Source organism: Patella vulgata, chromosome 7 (assembly GCF_932274485.2).
Source record: "Patella vulgata chromosome 7, xgPatVulg1.2, whole genome shotgun sequence".
Taxonomy (NCBI): Eukaryota; Metazoa; Mollusca; class Gastropoda; family Patellidae; genus Patella; species Patella vulgata.
Window position 1 is genome coordinate 61,935,984 of NC_065885.2, and position 18,327 is coordinate 61,954,310.

The 18,327-nt window shown below is 36.6% G+C and overlaps 1 protein-coding gene across 4 annotated transcripts in view; it reads left to right on the forward strand.

The window, feature by feature from the left end:
- Positions 1–18,327, forward strand: part of LOC126827520 (dystroglycan 1) — a 108,924-nt gene that overhangs the window by 40,431 nt on the left and 50,166 nt on the right. For all 4 annotated transcript variants that reach the window (XM_050556947.2, XM_050556950.2, XM_050556949.2 and 1 more), the window contains exon 2: positions 11,611–11,654. The gene's annotated coding sequence lies outside the window, so the exon portion shown is untranslated. The remainder of the gene's footprint in view (positions 1–11,610; positions 11,655–18,327) is intronic.

Consider the following 18,327-nt stretch of genomic DNA (forward strand, 5'->3'; position numbering starts at 1 on the left):
TGAAAATAAGTACCAGATGTTAGTTTCAAAATGACCAAGTTTCATGTGAATAATACTGCATTGAGACTTGTTTTATGAAGAACGTCATTCCCAGAAGATCCAGCAGAAGAAAGTCTTCTAATATCTCAGTAAAAGATAACTGCTTTCAACACGTGACGTCACATCAAGCAGCGTCAATCATTGGCTCAATGGCACATGCATTTGTGGTTCGGGCAGAATGATGCCTTTTACTCAATTTACATACCCATTTACCCTAAATAGGAAATATATTTTTCCTACATATACTTCAGACACCTTTATTGTCCCCCGCCTTTCGAAGAAAGCAGGGGACTATTAGAATGGGTTCGTCCGTCTGTCTGTCTGTCTGTCTGTCCTTCTGTCTGTCCGTCTGTCTGTCCGTCTGTCTGTCCGTCACACTTTTTGGGACACAATAACTTTCTTCCTAATTGAGCTAGAATGTTCAAACTTGGTGTATGTGTTTATTAGGTCAATGCCTTGATGGAGTTCGAAGATGAGCATTTTCCGCTTAGGGTAAGCAGAGATAAGCAATTTGATTGGTTGATACTTTGGGGCACGATAACTCTCTTCCTAATTGAGCTAGAATGTTCAAACTTGGTGTATGTGTTGATTAGGTCAATGCCTTGATGGAGTTCGAAGATGAGCATTTTCCGCTTAGGGTAAGCAGAGATAAGCAATTTGATTGGTTGATACTTTGGGGCACGATAACTCTCTTCCTAATTGAGCTAGAATGTTCAAACTTGGTTTATGTGTTGATTAGGTCAATGTCTTGATGGAGTTTGAAGATGAGCATTTTCCGCTTAGGGTAAGCAGAGATAAGCAATTTGATTGGTTGATGCTTTGGGACACGATAACTTTAGTTCTAATTAAGTGAGATTGATGAAACTTGGTGTATAGTTTCATTACAGTAATACCTTGACTAAGTTTGATAATGAGCATTTTCTGCTCAGGGTAAGCAGAGCGATACGCAATTTGATTGGTCGAGACTTTGGAAAACAATAACTCTCCTACTTTGATTGTCCCCCGCCTTTCGAAGAAAGCAGGGAACTATTAAAATGGGTTCGTCCGTCTGTCTGTTTGTCTGTCTGTCCGTTCCGCTTATGGTAAGCAGAAAAAACAAATTGAAAAAGAAACTATTATAAATTAATTAAATATGTAGTATGCAATAATGAATTGACATTTAATGACAGAAAGAAAACAGTGAACTTTGCACAACTTGCAGCAAGATGGAAAATAGACCCGTTGATACAACCAAACTCTAGATCTGTAGGCATAGAGCATGTTTTCCCCTTAATATGCTATAATTATTCCATCAAAAACATTGTATGCTTAGACTATAAGTAAAGATATACTGTTTGATTGTTCAATACTTTGTAAAAGATAATTTGTGATAAATTTATATGTGTCCTCTAATTATTTTCCTATTTCGGCGGGGGACATCAGCCTCACTGTTGGCTTGTTTATTTTTCTAATGCTTAAAAATGTTTTAGAATTTAATTTGCAGAAGGAAAAAAGTTAATATTTTGAGCTAATTAACCAGCACCGATGTTATCCCTATCAGTGATTGTAGCTGCTTAGCAAATATTCACTGCTGATCAGTGTCAGTCAGTGTCTGAGTGAAGATTATATTTCAAAAATAGAGAATAAAATGACAAACAGAACATAAGTATCTTTAATAAATAAATTCTACTATTAATGATTTGTTTTTCTAAACATGATTTATCTGACTAGCTGTATAAACAAATAGAGATAGGTGTGGTCATGGTGGTTAATATTACTCTAAAATACACAATAGATATCTTACAATAAGAGAAATGAAATGGGGTTTAACGTTCTCTTGTTCTGCTCCTATACTGGGCAAATGAAGACGGGCATACGCCATACAGTGTGCTATGAGGGAAATTTTGACTGAGCAGCGGCACTATGGCCTACTTATATATCGAATTCCAACTGCCAACACGGGACCTCAGTTTTTTGTCCCATATGAACGACTAGACAGCTGTCCTTGTCAGGTACTCCTTACAATTAGACAGAGAGAGATGGGGTTTAGCATTCACTTAAGATAAACCAGATCATTTCGGGACTAACATGGTACAATTTTATTTCAGTTATTCACTTGTGCGTGGGGGTCTTTATCTGTGAGAGAGGAAAAAAACGGGAGAAAACCCATAAGGTTGAGCAGGCAACTAAATGACAGACCTACTGATCTAAAGCACACACGTTAAATATTTCGGCCACCCAACCCCCAATCTTACAGACCACCGAACGCCCTATCTTACAGTTGAAGAGTCCAGGGGGAGAAGATCTAAGTTACATTTTTGTTTTTTTTTCGCGTAAAACGCAAACCAGACTTTTGGATGAGAATGTTTGACGCGAATAACGAGTGGGTTTAATTACAACTTCAAAATGATGTTTATTACGAATCATAATTACCAGTACAACTGACTCAACTTTTCAGGCAAATTAAGGTTAAATAAAGGGTATGATGGACTTGTATTTGTCCGGGAAGCCATTTCAGAAGGGCCTTGGTTCGATGTGGCTCCGATCGTTTTTACCTGAAATTGATTGTTCCACAGAAAGCTTATACAATTTGCTACCAGATGGCGCCATTAACTGGGGTTCGTGGAAAAAGTGACTTAGATCGTTCTTCCCCTGGACTCTTCAGTTAGAAACAAGGATTGAAGAAACAATCACAATAATCACAATATCTGTGTCGATATTTTACAATATTCTATGTAAATAGCGTCATGAATAAAGTTCAGGCTTATACCAATAGTCTCCAGTTAGATATTGCTGGCTTCTCCTTTCATAATTTTCAGCGTTAGACGTCGAGTTATCAATGTGGATGGTTACATGAAGAACGCTTGGATCTGATATGTCTGCACCCCTCAAAAAAATCATTAATTCATCTGTTCATTTGTATGAATCGATAAGTTTGTAGAATAGATTTTTTTAGATGATTCCAGATTATGTTCCATAGTTTATGGCTTCCGTTATTCGTTGAGCGTTCTTTTGTTTCATCTCTGACCATATTGACTTTCTGATACTGACCAGTGAAAACAAACAATAGATATGATGTATTGACCGGATTTGGGATGATTTTATTGGCTGCGTTTATGTTCGGGTTTATTTATTATAGCCGCGTAAGTTAACGAAGTATGAAATGAAAATCAATTTTATTGGCTATATGAGTCTGGAAGCTGAGCGGGATTATCGTAAACTATGATAACATGTGATGGTATGGTATACATTGTGAAGGAAGGTGGATTCGCTGATTTTTATCCCTCTAGCATGAATAACCTGGCAACAGGCCGAGCTAGAAGTTATGGTTATTAGCTACAGTTGTAACCCTCACAAGCCTTTTATCACAAAAATCAATATTGATCTGGGCTACGGTTTGATTAGATTACCTAGTCTTAAGTGTTGTTGACTTGTATTCCATTACTTATATGACTCAAAGAGAGGCTTGGGATCTGTGTTGGAAATATTGTCAATGTGGCACTGCTGTCTGAGGCATGGGGGCAGTTTGGCAAACAGACGATAGGCAAGCAAAAAGTTTTCTATTCCTTTTTAAGGGAGAGAGAGAGAGAGAGAGAGAGAAATGGGGTTTAACGCCCATATTGTTCAATTTTATTTCAATAATTTGCTTGCGCATTAGGGGTATTTAGCAGTGGGATGTAACCGCAGGACCCGGAGAAAACATACAAGGTTGGACAGGCGACCCTACTCCTTGTCACATATAACCACGGAATCGAAACCATGCCATTTGACTCAATGACAGACCTTATCATACAACACGCACACGCTAACCATTCGGCCATCCAAACCCCCTCCTCTGTAAGGGAAGTGGGACACAGCGATCAAATCCTTACATGGGTAGAGAAGAACCATGTTATTTTTTAAGCCAAATTCCTATTTGTCAGGGGTAATGTTTGGTTGTTTGGATGGAATACCTATTCACACATTGATGTGCATGTAATAGAACCCTTGGCAGTTGAAATTTGATGAAGGGTGTAGATTGAAACAGGTGCTTGTGATATGGGTGGTTCATGTGACCTGTTAAATATTAAAGTCAGTTTGATCAATACAGATGTTATAAGTTTTAGAAAGGCGAGAGATGCTAGAGAGATAATATTGTATAAGATGGTATTTTTATCAGTTAGTCATGAGTCATTAAACCCCTTTGGGGCCTGATATTACACCAGCCATTAACAAAATATCTCACCTTTTATTAAATCTCTAGGATGACCCCTATTAAATAGATATACAAAATAGAAAGTGTATCACATCAAACTATAAATAGATTTTTATCATATCTTAATGAATTCTTGTTATCTATACCAAAGAGCTGACAGTTCACGCTATGATAGTTCAGAAATAGATAATGAATAGGGAATATGTTAAAAATTGAAAATGTCAGTCAAATTACTTTTTATTCTGAGCCGAGTTATCAGCGATAGAAGAACAATGTAACCTCGATTGTCATTGTTACCGTTGTTAAGATAATAAACAAAGTCTTGATTATCCATTTTTAAATTAATCGTTGTATGACTGAACCGTTCTAATCTACTTAAAACCGTAGCAATCTGATGGCATCAAGATTTGATTATGGTCTTGTCACGTTGACAAATGTCTAATTAATAATTTATATAACATTTAAGCAGACCTGGAAATAACGGTTTTAGATGATGTACCTGACAAAATGTCAGGCACTAATGAAATAGTACCTGACATTTTCATCGTAATATCAATTAACAAGACAAATCAGTGCCGGACATAATGACAGGCACCTGAGGTTTGTGCCTGACAAAGCCTAAATCTGTGCCTTACATTGTCTGTGACAGGTGCCTGATTTCTAGGATTCCATAGAATCACAGAGCCACTGTGGCTAGGTGGTTAAGACGCTGGCTTGCTAGCCTGGAGGTCGGGTGTTCGATCCCTGCATTGGCCGAGAAAGTTCATCTGGATTTTCCGACGTGGTTTCCCCTTGTCAGTGGTGCAGAACGGAGGGCCTGATGATATGAAAAACCGAGGTCCCGTGTATACATTGGAATGCACGTAAAAGATCCCTTGGCAGTTGGAATTCGATATAAGAGTAGACGATAGTGCCGCTGCCCGGGCAAAATTTCCCTCATAGCACACTGTATGGCGTAGGCCCGTCTTCATTAGCCCAGCATAGGAGCAGAACAGTAGGACGTTAAACCCCATTTCATTTCATAGAATTACATTGACTGAAATGAAATCATAGAGAGGGTGGAATGTGAAATCTGATAAAGGATGGACTAAAAGGAAAAACATTTAGGAATTTTTATACTAAAATATCAGAAAATGTCAGACATCATGTTAAGCGGGTCACAGAAAGGTATCTATTTGATGATTTGTTTGTAAACCTAAAATTAAATTTTTTTTGGCAATGTGCCCTGAAATATGAAATGCTTACACCTCCACTCCTCTGTGATAATTACAATACTGGATATATCTTACACACTCCTACGCACAAGTTGGCACAACATAGCTCGGTGGGTGCCGAAGTGTCATAGAACAAGTTACGTCAGGTGGGTTTTAGACGTCTCTACTCCTGACAACCCAACCATGTCCCTGTATTGTATATATTATTATTTAAAACATGGTCAAATATCTTTTCTTTATCAAAATCACGATGTTCTTTGGTAAGGTCACAAAGTTGAACTTAGAAGTTTGTGTAAATATAAGTGGGTGGAATGGTATCAAATATGGAAGTTAAATGGTGGTTTCTAGTAATAAAAGGTCTTTTTAATTGTCATTAATAGCAGTTGATGACAGTTGTTTCTAGTTATTATTAATAAATGTTGATGACAGTTGTTTCTAGTGGTCATTAATAGCAGTTGATGACAGTTGTTTCTAGTTATTATTAATAAATGTTGATGACAGTTATTTCTAGTGATAATTGATAGCAGTTGATGCCAGTTTCTAGTAATTATTAATGACCGTTGATGACAGTTGTTTCTAGTTATCATTAATAACAGTTGATGACAGTTGTTTCTAGTTATTATTAATAACTGTTGATGACAGTTATTTCTAGTGATAATTGATAGCAGTTGATGCCAGTTTCTAGTAATTATTAATGACCGTTGATGACAGTTGTTTCTAGTTATCATTAATAACAGTTGATGACAGTTGTTTCTAGTAATAACAGTTGTTGCTAGTAATCATTAATAACAGAACAACATTTTCTAGTAATTATTAATAACTGTTGATGACAGTTGTTTCTAATTATCATTTTTGATAGTTGTTGACAGTTAACAAAAGATGGTGCCTATCGACCTGGATTTTGTCAAATTCTGGATTGTGTTAAAAGCGTATAGTCCACCTGTAATGTTACTGACCAAGTGTAGAAATACTGAAGATTTATTCTTGTAGATTTATTTATTGTAACATATAATGTTTGACATTTATTGTTTCTTCATGTGGCCAGTGTTTTGTGTTATTACCCTGGTCACTTACCTGTAGGAAGAGGTATCCTGTTTCATGTCAGATTCATCATTTTAACAGGTTATTATTAAACACCTGCGTGCTCTCTCTTTCTCTCTCTCTCTCTCTCTCTCTCTCTCTTGTTTTGTAGTGCAGTCTATAAGGCAACATACTTTCTTTTGCCAGGCTGTCATCCTGCACTTGAAAGTCCTGTGGAACTCACTCTGCCATTGTCATTTGGGTGTGTGTGTGTATTGTAATTGTAATTCTTACCCTAGATACTGTCTCTGCTAATGTCATTTGGGTGTGTATTGTGTAATTCTAGCCCTAGATACTGTCTCTGCTAATGTCATTTGGGTATGGGTGGGTGTGTTGTAATTCATACCCTAGAAACTGTCTGTCCTAATGTCATTTGGGTGTGTATTGTGTAATTCTAGCCCTAGATACTGGCTCTCCTAATGTCATTTGGGTATGGATGGGTGTGTATTGTGTAATTCTAGCCCTAGATACTGGCTCTCCTAATGTCATTTGGGTATGGATGGGTGTGTATTGTGTAATTCTAGCCCTAAATACTGGCTCTCCTAATGTCATTTGGGTATGGATGGGTGTGTATTGTGTAATTCTAGCCCTAGATACTGGCTCTCCTAATGTCATTTGGGTATGGATGGGTGTGTTGTAATTCTTACCCTAGATACTGTCTGTCCTAATGTCATTTGCGTATGGATGAGTGTGTTGTAATTCTTACCCTAGATACTGTCTGTCCTAATGTCATTTGCGTATGGATGAGTGTGTTGTAATTCTTACCCTAGATACTGTCTGTCCTAATGTCATTTGGGTATGGGTGGGTGTGTTGTAATTCTTACCCTAGTGAAAAAGAATATGGAATGTCTTCATTATCCTGGTTAGTAGTGCTGGTACATATTGTAGTGTGACCCAGCATTACTGGCTGGTGCAGAAAAGTAGGATGTTAAACCATATAATTAAAAGTTTCCTCTTGATTTAAACTCTTGAAATGTAAATTAAAAGTTGTGTTTCATCAGAAGTAAAAATAAATTGTTTATGTAACATCACAAGACAACAATATACTAGTCTAGTCAGATGTGATTCAGCAATAGTGGTCTGACTCCCATCACCATCATCCAAACACTTGTAATGTCAAATCCATTTACTTGTTTTTCGTGCTGACTTAATTCTTGGAATATTTCCAAAATGAGTTTCATCGAGTATTGCATAATATGTAGGCTTAAGTTGTAAAGTGAGATTATAATCTGTTGACGATGACGCGTAAACATTTTTTTCTTCATTAAATGCTTGAAATAGTGGGTCCGTCTGTGTAGTATTTGTTACATGCATTACTTACACTAAAAGGATATTGCATATATATTTTATTGGTTCAAATTGAGTTAATTTTTCATGTAATACTCTTAGAAACTATCTAAAGATCTTTCCCCCTTCTCCTGAAAACTTTCAACTAGTGTAGAATATTTTAAGAATACTGGAATTCACTAAAGGAAATTCTGTTCTGAATAACCAAAGGTACAAATTTACTTGGATTAGGGCATTCCCCACACTCTCAAAACATAACTGCACTCCGACTTAGTTCCCACTCACTTTAATTGGCTAAAGTGACGTTACCACATTCATTTTTGAATGGACATTAACATACCCCCTTGCCCAATTTATGTCTTTGATACTGGGCTTGGTACCTGATATTTAAAACTTTGTGCTGAATATGTATTACCGATATCAATGATATCACAGATAAAGCTATAAATCGGTGCCAGACAAGAGGAAAGGCACATTATGACAGCTGCCTTTTTATCCCCAGGCTTCCTAATAGTTAGTTTTAATTTCATACAATGATAAAATAGGATATGATAAGATTTTTTTTGTACCAAAACATCAAACGCAAATACTTATGTACATATAATGCATGAGTATAAATATTATAAATAAATAAATAACGTGAATACTTATATACATATAATGCATGAGTATAAATATTATAAATAAATAAATCATGCGAATAGTTATATACATATAATGCATGAGTATAAATATTATAAATAAATAAATCATGCGAATAGTTATATACATATAATGCACGAGTATAAATATTATAAATAAATAAATCAAGCGAGTAGTTATATACATACCTGTATAATGCATGAGTATAAATATTATAAATAATACGAATACATAGTATAGATATTTACATGGAAATATTATATAAACATATAGGAATGCCAGAAGCATTATATAAATCAGGTATATAAGTAATGAGATGTATTGATACATGGAAATTATTGGAAATCTTGATAATAATTTTGGAACAGAAAAGTAGAGATAGCTCTACACAATTTATACATTTAGGTTCATAGCAGGAATAACAAAATTACTAACTGAATTTGCGACTGTTTGGGTGTGTTAAATAGATTTTCTAGAGAATTGAGTAGATAATTATCTGTAAATGTTGGGTATATATGAACGGCATGTAATTCTTGATACAGAGGACATTCTAGTATACCATGGGCTTCATCTTTAAATTTGTACATAGAGCATTGTCGGCATATTCTTAGATCTTCGGGGAAATTTTTGTATATGCCTATTTCAATTTGAAGTGAGTGGGAACTAATAGCCTGTTCAGACGCTTATTTTTAAACCAGTTCATAATCGCTGGGGTTTTTAAGACAGCATCGTGTTGCGTTCACACGTACTATAAGCCAAACCAGTTTAACTATTCTGACCTCTTCGGTCGGAGGTTAGAGTTAACTACGCATGGGTAGCTTCATATTCTTTATTCGGTTCTCGCACGCTTTCGATAACATTGGCACTGTCTGACCCCGATATTTTCACAGGAATGTAACTTACTGCGTACTGCGCATGCTCAAAGCAAGCTGGAGCCGGGGTTTTTAAACCAACCTGTTCAGACGGCTAAGATGAACCAGTTTAAAATAAAAAGCCTTCTCGAAGACAGGTCGCGAGCTGGGGTTTTTAAACTGGTTTATTTGCCCCACATATGCGTTCAGACGCTTAAATTAAACTGGTTTAACGATCCCCGGGGTTTTTAAATTCTCTTAGAAGTTTAACTAATAGAAATTAGATGATATAAACAGGGAATTTTGAGGATGATAATTTTGGCATATTTCTCACCCACTTGTGACTTTAGAAATATACCACACACACACACATCAAGTTATTGAGACTCATGTGATAGCAAACAGACTAACAGAGATGTTTTGTTATAATAGTTAATGCAGAATAACTGCACAAGAAAACACAGACATTTCATTCAAATGCTGCAGGAGCACAACATAAACAGTATGGTATATATCAAAGTTACTAAGCAATTTTGGTCCAGTTAGCTGATGTGAATAGAGTTTTGTCTGTTTTTTCATGTTTTACACCAAATTCAAATTTTTTTTCTTCTGGAGCAAATATTAAAATTTTTAAGTTTTCAGATTTTAAACAAAACACTTTTCACTATTTATTTATTCAGGCCTTGAAGAACTATAAATTAAATTGCTTCTAGAAATGACCCAAGTTTGATCTCTGATCGTAAATTGAAAACCATATGTGGAAAATGCTTCAATTATTTAACTGATGATTCATTGTTATAAGAGGCGATGAAATTGGATATAAAACATGTTTTGTGGTTTCCGGGGACACCCTACAGGAAGATGTGTCATGTTTTGAAATTGATAAGAATCAGAAAGATAATCAAATTTATTCTATCACTCATTGGTTGAGATTTAATGTGTCCAAATTTGTAAAATTAGATTTATCAACTTTTTGTTTGAAATTTCTTCTTTTTTTTGTACCCCGCCTTTCAAAGAAAACTGGGAATATTAAATGGGTTTGTCTGTCTGTCAGTGTTACACTTTTTGGAACTCAATAACTGTGCTTTTAAATGAACAATTTGGGAGGTGATAACTCTGCTGATGAGAGGGAGAGAAATGGGGTTTAACGTCCACTCGACACAAACTAGGTCAATTCGGGACTAACATATGGTTTAATTTTATTTCAATAATTCGCTTGCGCGTAGGGGTCTTTAGCAGTGGGAGGAAACCAGAGGACCCAGTGAAAACCCACAAGGTTGGACTCTGCTGATGAAGTTTGATAATGAGCAATGTCTCCAAGAGGCTTTGTGAAAAAAATCAATGTACAAGTAATTAATGAGAGTCATCTATTTCTTTTGGGTTTGAGACAAGAAACAAACAACAGCCTCATTGTTGACTTGTTGATTATTTTCATCATTAATATCAGCTGATCTCGAATGTGCATATATCATGCAATAACTAATATGAGATTGCATAATTTTGTGAGTAATATTAATGGGTGGGCTTTTAATCTATTTCAATATATACTTTCACTTTCCCGACTTTATTTCCACCAATTGTCATAAAACAAGACAAAGTTGTTTAATCTGGTCATTGTGAGGAGGGTGCATGAATGATCACATTTCCTGTCTGTTTCCTCTCTTGTCATTATTTTGAATTTTAAAATTAATTTACTCTTCATGTGTCGAGGTTATCGTACGTATTATGTTAGTGACTTTTGAATATATTTTTTAGAATTTTTAAATTGTTGAGGTTATTGGAGGTACATGTATCAGTCTGTTTTAGATACATGTATTTTATTGATGACATAGGAAGGCTTCTTTTATTTGAGTATAGCTGTGTGTTTCAATGTGTTTCTGTGTTTCTAAAAGATACAATCTTGTACACTGATTGTCATTCGAGGGATTTCGAAGGAGAGAGAGAGAGATGGGTGTTGGGGTTTAACGACCATTCGACACAAACTAGGTCATTTTGGGACTAACATATGATTCAATTTTATTTCAATAATTTACTTGCGCGTAGGAATCTATAGCAGTGGGAGGAAACCGGAGGACCTGGAGAAAACCCACGAGGTTGTTCAGACGACCCTACTCCTTATCCAACCCCACATTATTTACAAAGATAAGTAATGAATTGAATATTTGTCGACATTCCACATCCACTTCAGACGATTGACTGCAACCCAATATTAGATTTGATTATAATTTAGCGTGGATTAAGCTGTGAAAGTTAGATATTGTCCAAAAAATGAAGTCTGTTTATTGTCGAACATCTTTTAACGATTCCTGTTTATTTCTTTCAGGTTTGAAGTAATTGGAAATTTATCTACCAGTATCGACAATATCGGTAAGTTGAATTTAAATATTTGATGTCTGGTTCAGTGTTTGAACAGGGATAAAAATATCATTTTCTGACCAACTAATCTTATAAAAAGTAAATCAAAGTTTCTAGAAATTGTATATGAATGAAATTTGTCGTGTCTCATCAACACAGTACTTTTAGACCACGAAGCCAGGAAATAATGGTTTTAGTTATATCTGATAAAGTCGTAAGCACGAATGAAGGTCGCAGATTTAAAGATTGTATGTTAGGCCATCTGCTGTTCGTTTTAAATGCAGACTGTCTGCATAAACTCTGGCATTTAACTTAGATTTAGACATTATTAACTATTGTATCTCTTCAAAACTAAAATCAACACACCGACAAGGCATAACAAAATTATTTTCCGTTGGGTTTCAGATTATTTTTTTAAATATTGCTTGTTAAGCCATCTGCTGTTCGTTTTACATGCAGACTATCTTGTTTAAACTCTGGTATTTAACTGTTTTTAGGCATTATGAGCTATTGTTGTCTGTCATCACGCAGGGTATTGTCTTCGGTCAAGTGCTAATCAATTACATAAATAACTCAACTTGAATAATTATAGAAAGGAACAGCAATCGAAACACTGTAGGCTTCAACTTGTATTGACACTTGGTTGTGTTCGTGCAGTTGTACAAAGAAATAAAACGACTGGCTATTATAATGATATTGAATGTTTTATTCTGGTTCAGATATGCACCACGAAATCACTATTGACTCCTCAATTGTTCTAAATCTCAAATATGTTGTCTCTTGCCACTGGCTCTTTGCATGTAAAGAGAGAGAGAATGAGGTTTAACATCCACTCAACATAAACTAGGTCATTTCGGAACTAACATATGGTTCAATTCTATTTCAATAATTTGCATGCATGTATGGGTCTTTAGCAGTGGGAGGAAACAAGAAGGTTGGACAGGCGACCCTACTCCTTGTCACGTACGTAATACAGAGGAATTGAAACCACGCTAATTGGCTCAATGATAGACACGCTAACCAATTCGGCCATCCAACCCCCCTGCATATAAAGAAAGAGGAAAGAAATGAGAGAGAGAGAGAGAGAGAGAGGCAACCCCTACTTCGTGTTATGTACAAACCTTGGATCTAATCCATGATCCCATGCACAGATAACAGACCTTATGATCTACAGTGTACCTATCACAAAACACAGTCACACGCCCACTTTCTTCAAGGAAAGATTATAAAAGTTTCCTAATCTATGTAGACACGACAAGAACATCCTTTGAGACATAAAATCCACCATTTATATTAGGTAATAAGTGAAACCAATCAAACCTCTAACAGGCAATCAGTGTACCATATTCCAAATCCATCAGACGTCCACCCAACCTCCTTCAGGAAAATGTGAAATATGTCGAATCAAGCTTCATAAACTAGTCTGTGTACGCAGGACTGGGTCGTCCTTTGAAACAGAGAATCCGCCATTAGTATTTGGTAATAACTGAAACCAATCAAACCTTTCGAAAAATGTGAAATCTGCAGACACAAGTTTATAAACTAATCTGTGTACGCAGGACTGGGTCGTCCTTTAAAACAGAGAATCCGCCATTAGTATTAGGTAATGAATTGAAACGAAGCAAACGCTACCAGACAGATACTCAATATCCTTCCAGGAAAGGGTCCTAAGGTGTCAAATCAAGTTTTAAAACTAATCTGTGTAATACAGTGTCTACACAAGACAAGGACGTCCTCAGAGTCAGAAAATCAGACATTTATATATTAGGTAATAACGTAAAATGAATCGAACTTCTAATAGACCATAATATATTATCTACTACAGTGTACTTATTGTTTCGAGAGGGAGAGAGAGAGACAGAGTTTAACATCCACTCGACACTAACTAGGTCATTTCGGGGCTAACATGGTTCAATTTTATTTTAATAATTTGCTTGCCTGGGGGGACCTCCATGACCAAATTATACAGGGATGACAAATTATTAGGGTCGCAACAAACTGACACCATGATAATTTACTCTCTCTCTCTCAATTTTATTTCAATAATTTGCTTGCGCGTAGAGGTCTTTAGCAGTGGGAGAAAACCCACGAGGTTGGACAGGCGACCCTACTCCTTGTCGCGTACAACCGGGGATTTGAAACCATGCCAGTTGACTCAGTGACATACCTTATGATATAGCGTACATGTGCTAACCATTTGGCTATCCCCCCCCCCCCCCCCCCCATATTGTTACAAAGTATGAGTCCGAAAAGTCAAGTTTCAAAATCTGTGTACACAGGACAGACAAATCCGCCATTAATATTAGGTAATAACTTGAAGCAGATCAAACCATCAACCAAATAAATATTGGTAGGAGGATGAAACCAACACAATTAAAGAAACAAAGACTGAGATTGAAACACATGGTAAAAATATTCAATCTGTAAATTGAAGAGACATCCAAGGGAGTGAAGTGGACAAATCCTGAATGAGGTCTGGCCTCTTGAAATGTTCAATAGATTAAATTATTACAATAAGTGGCTTCTTCCTGTGTCGTGGGCCTCCAGCCATCTTGGTATTTCACTTATAATATTTACAATAGGGCTGTGGTAAGACAATTAGCTGATTTGAGCGTGGGTCATAACTCATCTTTGTCTCTCTCTCCCTCCAGTCTTCATTTTAGCCAGTTTCTTTATTAGTCCAGTAGGTGCAGAAAAGGGGGCCATTAAACCCCATCTCTCTCTCTCTCTCTCTCCATTTGAGTCAACTGGCGTGGTTTCGATTGCCTTGTTGTACGAGACAAGGAGTAGGATCGCCTGTCCAATCTCAAGGGTTTTCTCTGGGTCCTCCGGCTTCCTTCTACTGCTAAAGACCCCCATGGGCAAGCCAATTATTGATATAAAATTGAACCATATGTTAGTCCCGAAATGATCTAGTTTGTGTCCAGCTGATGTTAAACCCCATCTCTCTCTCTCTACCTCTCTCTCTAGTCGTGTAGTCTAAAATGATACCATGTGTTAGTCCTGAAATGATCTGGTTTGTGTCAAGTGGATGATAAATCTCTAGTCGAGTAGTCTAAAATGATACCATGTGTTAGTCCTGAAATGATCTGGTTTGTGTCAAGTGGATGATAAATCTCTAGTCGAGTAGTCTAAAATGATACCATGTGTTAGTCCTGAAATGATCTGGTTTGTGTCAAGTGGATGATAAATCTCTAGTCGAGTAGTCTAAAATGATACCATGTGTTAGTCCTGAAATGATCTGGTTTGTGTCAAGTGGATGATAAATCTCTCTCTCTCTCTCTCCTCCTCCCCCCTCCCCCAGTGAGCCAGGTTTTCTCACAGATTTTGGCATAGAAATATGTTGTATTATACAATATACAATATTTTGATGAGACTTAATGAGATATTCACAGTAGAATTAATGTCAAGTACATTACGATAATATTTATCTACAGCCTTCAGGGATCTCCTAGAATTAATGCCAGGTATAGGGGCCTATTGCGGTAATATTTCTGTGTTTATCTACATTCTTCAGGGATTTCTTCTTAATTAGTTCTATTATTTGTCAGCGGTAGCCCCAAGGGGACAGACTGCCATATCACATGCAAGTACAGACAATGTATGAATCTCCCTGCAGGAACTTAGGAATGGACAAGCACATGATAGACTTTAAACAATATAATTATATTAGGCAGCAATCAATAGATCTCTAGCCTGGGGGGACCTCCATGACCAAATTATACAGGGATGACAAATGATTAGGGTAACAACAAACTAACACCATGATAATTTACTCTCTCTCTCTCTCTCTCTCTCTCTCTCTCTCTCTCAAAATAATTATACTAGGCATCATTCAATATATCTGTGGCCTGGGGGGGACTCTAGTGACCAAATTATACAGAGCTGCCCATTCATTGCCATGTTGTTAGGTTATGTATAACGACCTGCCCATTCAATGCCATTTTGTTTGGTTATGTATAACGACAGATTGACGTGATCAGACCACTGTATATAATTTATTTGCTCCTACACTTGATATGAGATCCAAGGATATGGTAAAATCTCTACTTTTCAAAAATCCACTGAAGGGTAAATAATTGATGTAGAGTGGTCCATGCTGAAATTTAAAACTTAGAAAATATAATGCAGTTATCAAATAATTGATAAGCCCTACCGCCAAAGATAATATTCCAATCTGATTGTCATACAGATCTATATTTCGTTGCGTTTTTTTAAACTTTCGATGGCCTACACTACATGAAGATCTGACTGGTTGTTGCGATAGGTCACGTCAGAGGTCATACGAACAGCTTTTGACCTTATGACATCAGACATTTGATTAATCAATCAGCATTGATGTTACTAGTGGATTACCTAGAAGTTCCGTGCAAAACATGCCTAAAGCTCGCCGTAACAGACCGTTTCAATGGCTAATACCTCACACTAATCAGAACACGTCAATGATAACAACTTTTCCAGATCCTAGTGTAGTAAAGACAAGTAAAACGAAATTTTGAACAATAAAAACAAAACGAAATAGGAGCTGTGTTTTATTCAGATTGATAATATTCATTCCATACATACTATATACCAGGACCTCTAGGATAGCGAGCCAACATCTTACTGAGCCACCGTGGCTCCTCATCCTATTTGGTTTCAGCTTGTCAGGATGGAGGGTGTGGGAAAAGAGTCTGTGGCAACATTACCCAATTATTGAAACACAATTGAACCATATGTTAGTCCCGAAATGAACTGGTTGAGTGAACGTTAAACCCCATTCCTCTCTCTCTTTCGCTCATGAATAGTTTTCTAATCCTTATTTTTATTAAATGTAAAAAGAAAATTGTAAATGGCCATTGGGTACACGGATGCTCTAAGTGAAATGATGCAGACATGTTTTGATATGCAACAGATTAGCCAGATGTACAGACATAGAAATGAACAAAATCTTTCACACAGGGGAGACAAAAGCAACATCCTTGGGGGCGAGGCAAGACAGCCTTAATCAAGATGTGTAATTTGCACCAATTAGAGAGTATTATTATCATTTACTGCTGAGTACTGACAGATGTGATTTCATTGGTCTAATAATAGAGAATGGATTTGATTATAGGGTGTAAAGTATTTGTTTTCTCAATGATGTGGTCTGAAACAGATGATTTGAAACATAGATCAGCAGATAATTAGTCACCTATTGTGAATTTTAGATTAATGCTGACATGTTGCTGAGTCACTGGGGAAATGGAAAGTAGACCTACACAAAAATGTGTAACTTTTCGAAACATTTATATCAAATCAAATACAAAAACTGGAGAGGAGTCAACATAGGCCCCGCCTGTTCTCCAATCCATTTTCAAATGAAATAAAATATTGTTTACAAAAAAAATAGATTTGAAAGGGGTTTTCTGCCACAAGAATAATCCCTTGTGCATACACTGGATACACTGAAATAAGATTGCGATAAACTTGTCTGCAATATCACCCTCTGTTTTAGATGGTAAGTTAGATGGCCGAATGGTTAGCACGTGCGTGCTGTATCATAAGGTCTGTCCAATCTCATGGGTTTGCTCCGGGTCCTCTGGTTTCCTCCCACTGTTAAAGACCCCTACGTGCAAGTGAATTATTGAAATAAAATTGAACCATGTGTTAGTCCCGAAATGACCTAGTTTGTGTCTAGTGGATGTTAAACCCTCTCTCTCTCTCTCTCTCTCTCTCTCTCTTTCTGGTAGTGGATGTTAAACACTTCTGGCAACAACGGTTCATTGTGACTAAACAGAAACGACCCAAAATTCCACATTTTAGCCAAGGCAGCACTATAAATACTCTCCTGTTTGTCATATACGCATGACTCAACTTGTTGATGCGCTATAAACAGATGTCGAGGAAGAGATGATGTCATTGAAGACGACTCAGAGTTTAGGTTCTAATCTGTTAATTAAGACGAATCTCGTTAACGATGTTGGATAATTAATTAAACATGATATCACCAGTTGAAATGTTTTGTGATAGGACTAGTAAACTGAGATGGGTGGGAACATCAAGGAGGCAGTTCTCCAGCATCCCATCTGTCTCTTATACGCCCTTTTGATGAATCAATTATTTAAACAAACACTGCCTCAAGCATCTACTATTATATATACATGTAATGGGCACTAGGCCATTAGTCAATAAATGTTAAGGCCAGTGTAAATTTATTCAGTTGATGATGGATTGAGTGTCAAATTAGGGTATTGTTAACCGTTATTACTCAGCATGCATTAAACCATAATTAGTCAATGAATGTTGAGGCCAATGTAAATTTATTTGGTTGATGATGGAAATGAAATGAAATTGGGTTTAATGTCCTACTGTTCTGCTCGGACTGGCCGATTGATGATAGATTGTGTGTCATGTTAAGGTATCGTTTAATGTTATTAGCATGCATGGTCAGTCAGTCATATAAAAGACAATGTGTAATAGAAAGGCGAAAGTCAAAAAGAGGTCTAGATAAGGTCATTTTGAGATTTCACCTCTCCCCTATTGGAGAGTGGTGCTTGAGTAAGCATTGTTAGTGAGGTCATTTGTCAGGACCTTTTTACCCTTGCTTATCACAAAGAGTGACAAGGGGGTTAAGATCTTAAATGAAATAAAATGGGGTTTAATGTCCTACTTGTCTTCACCAACCTGGCTAGTAAAGGCAGGAATATTCCCTATGCAGTGTACT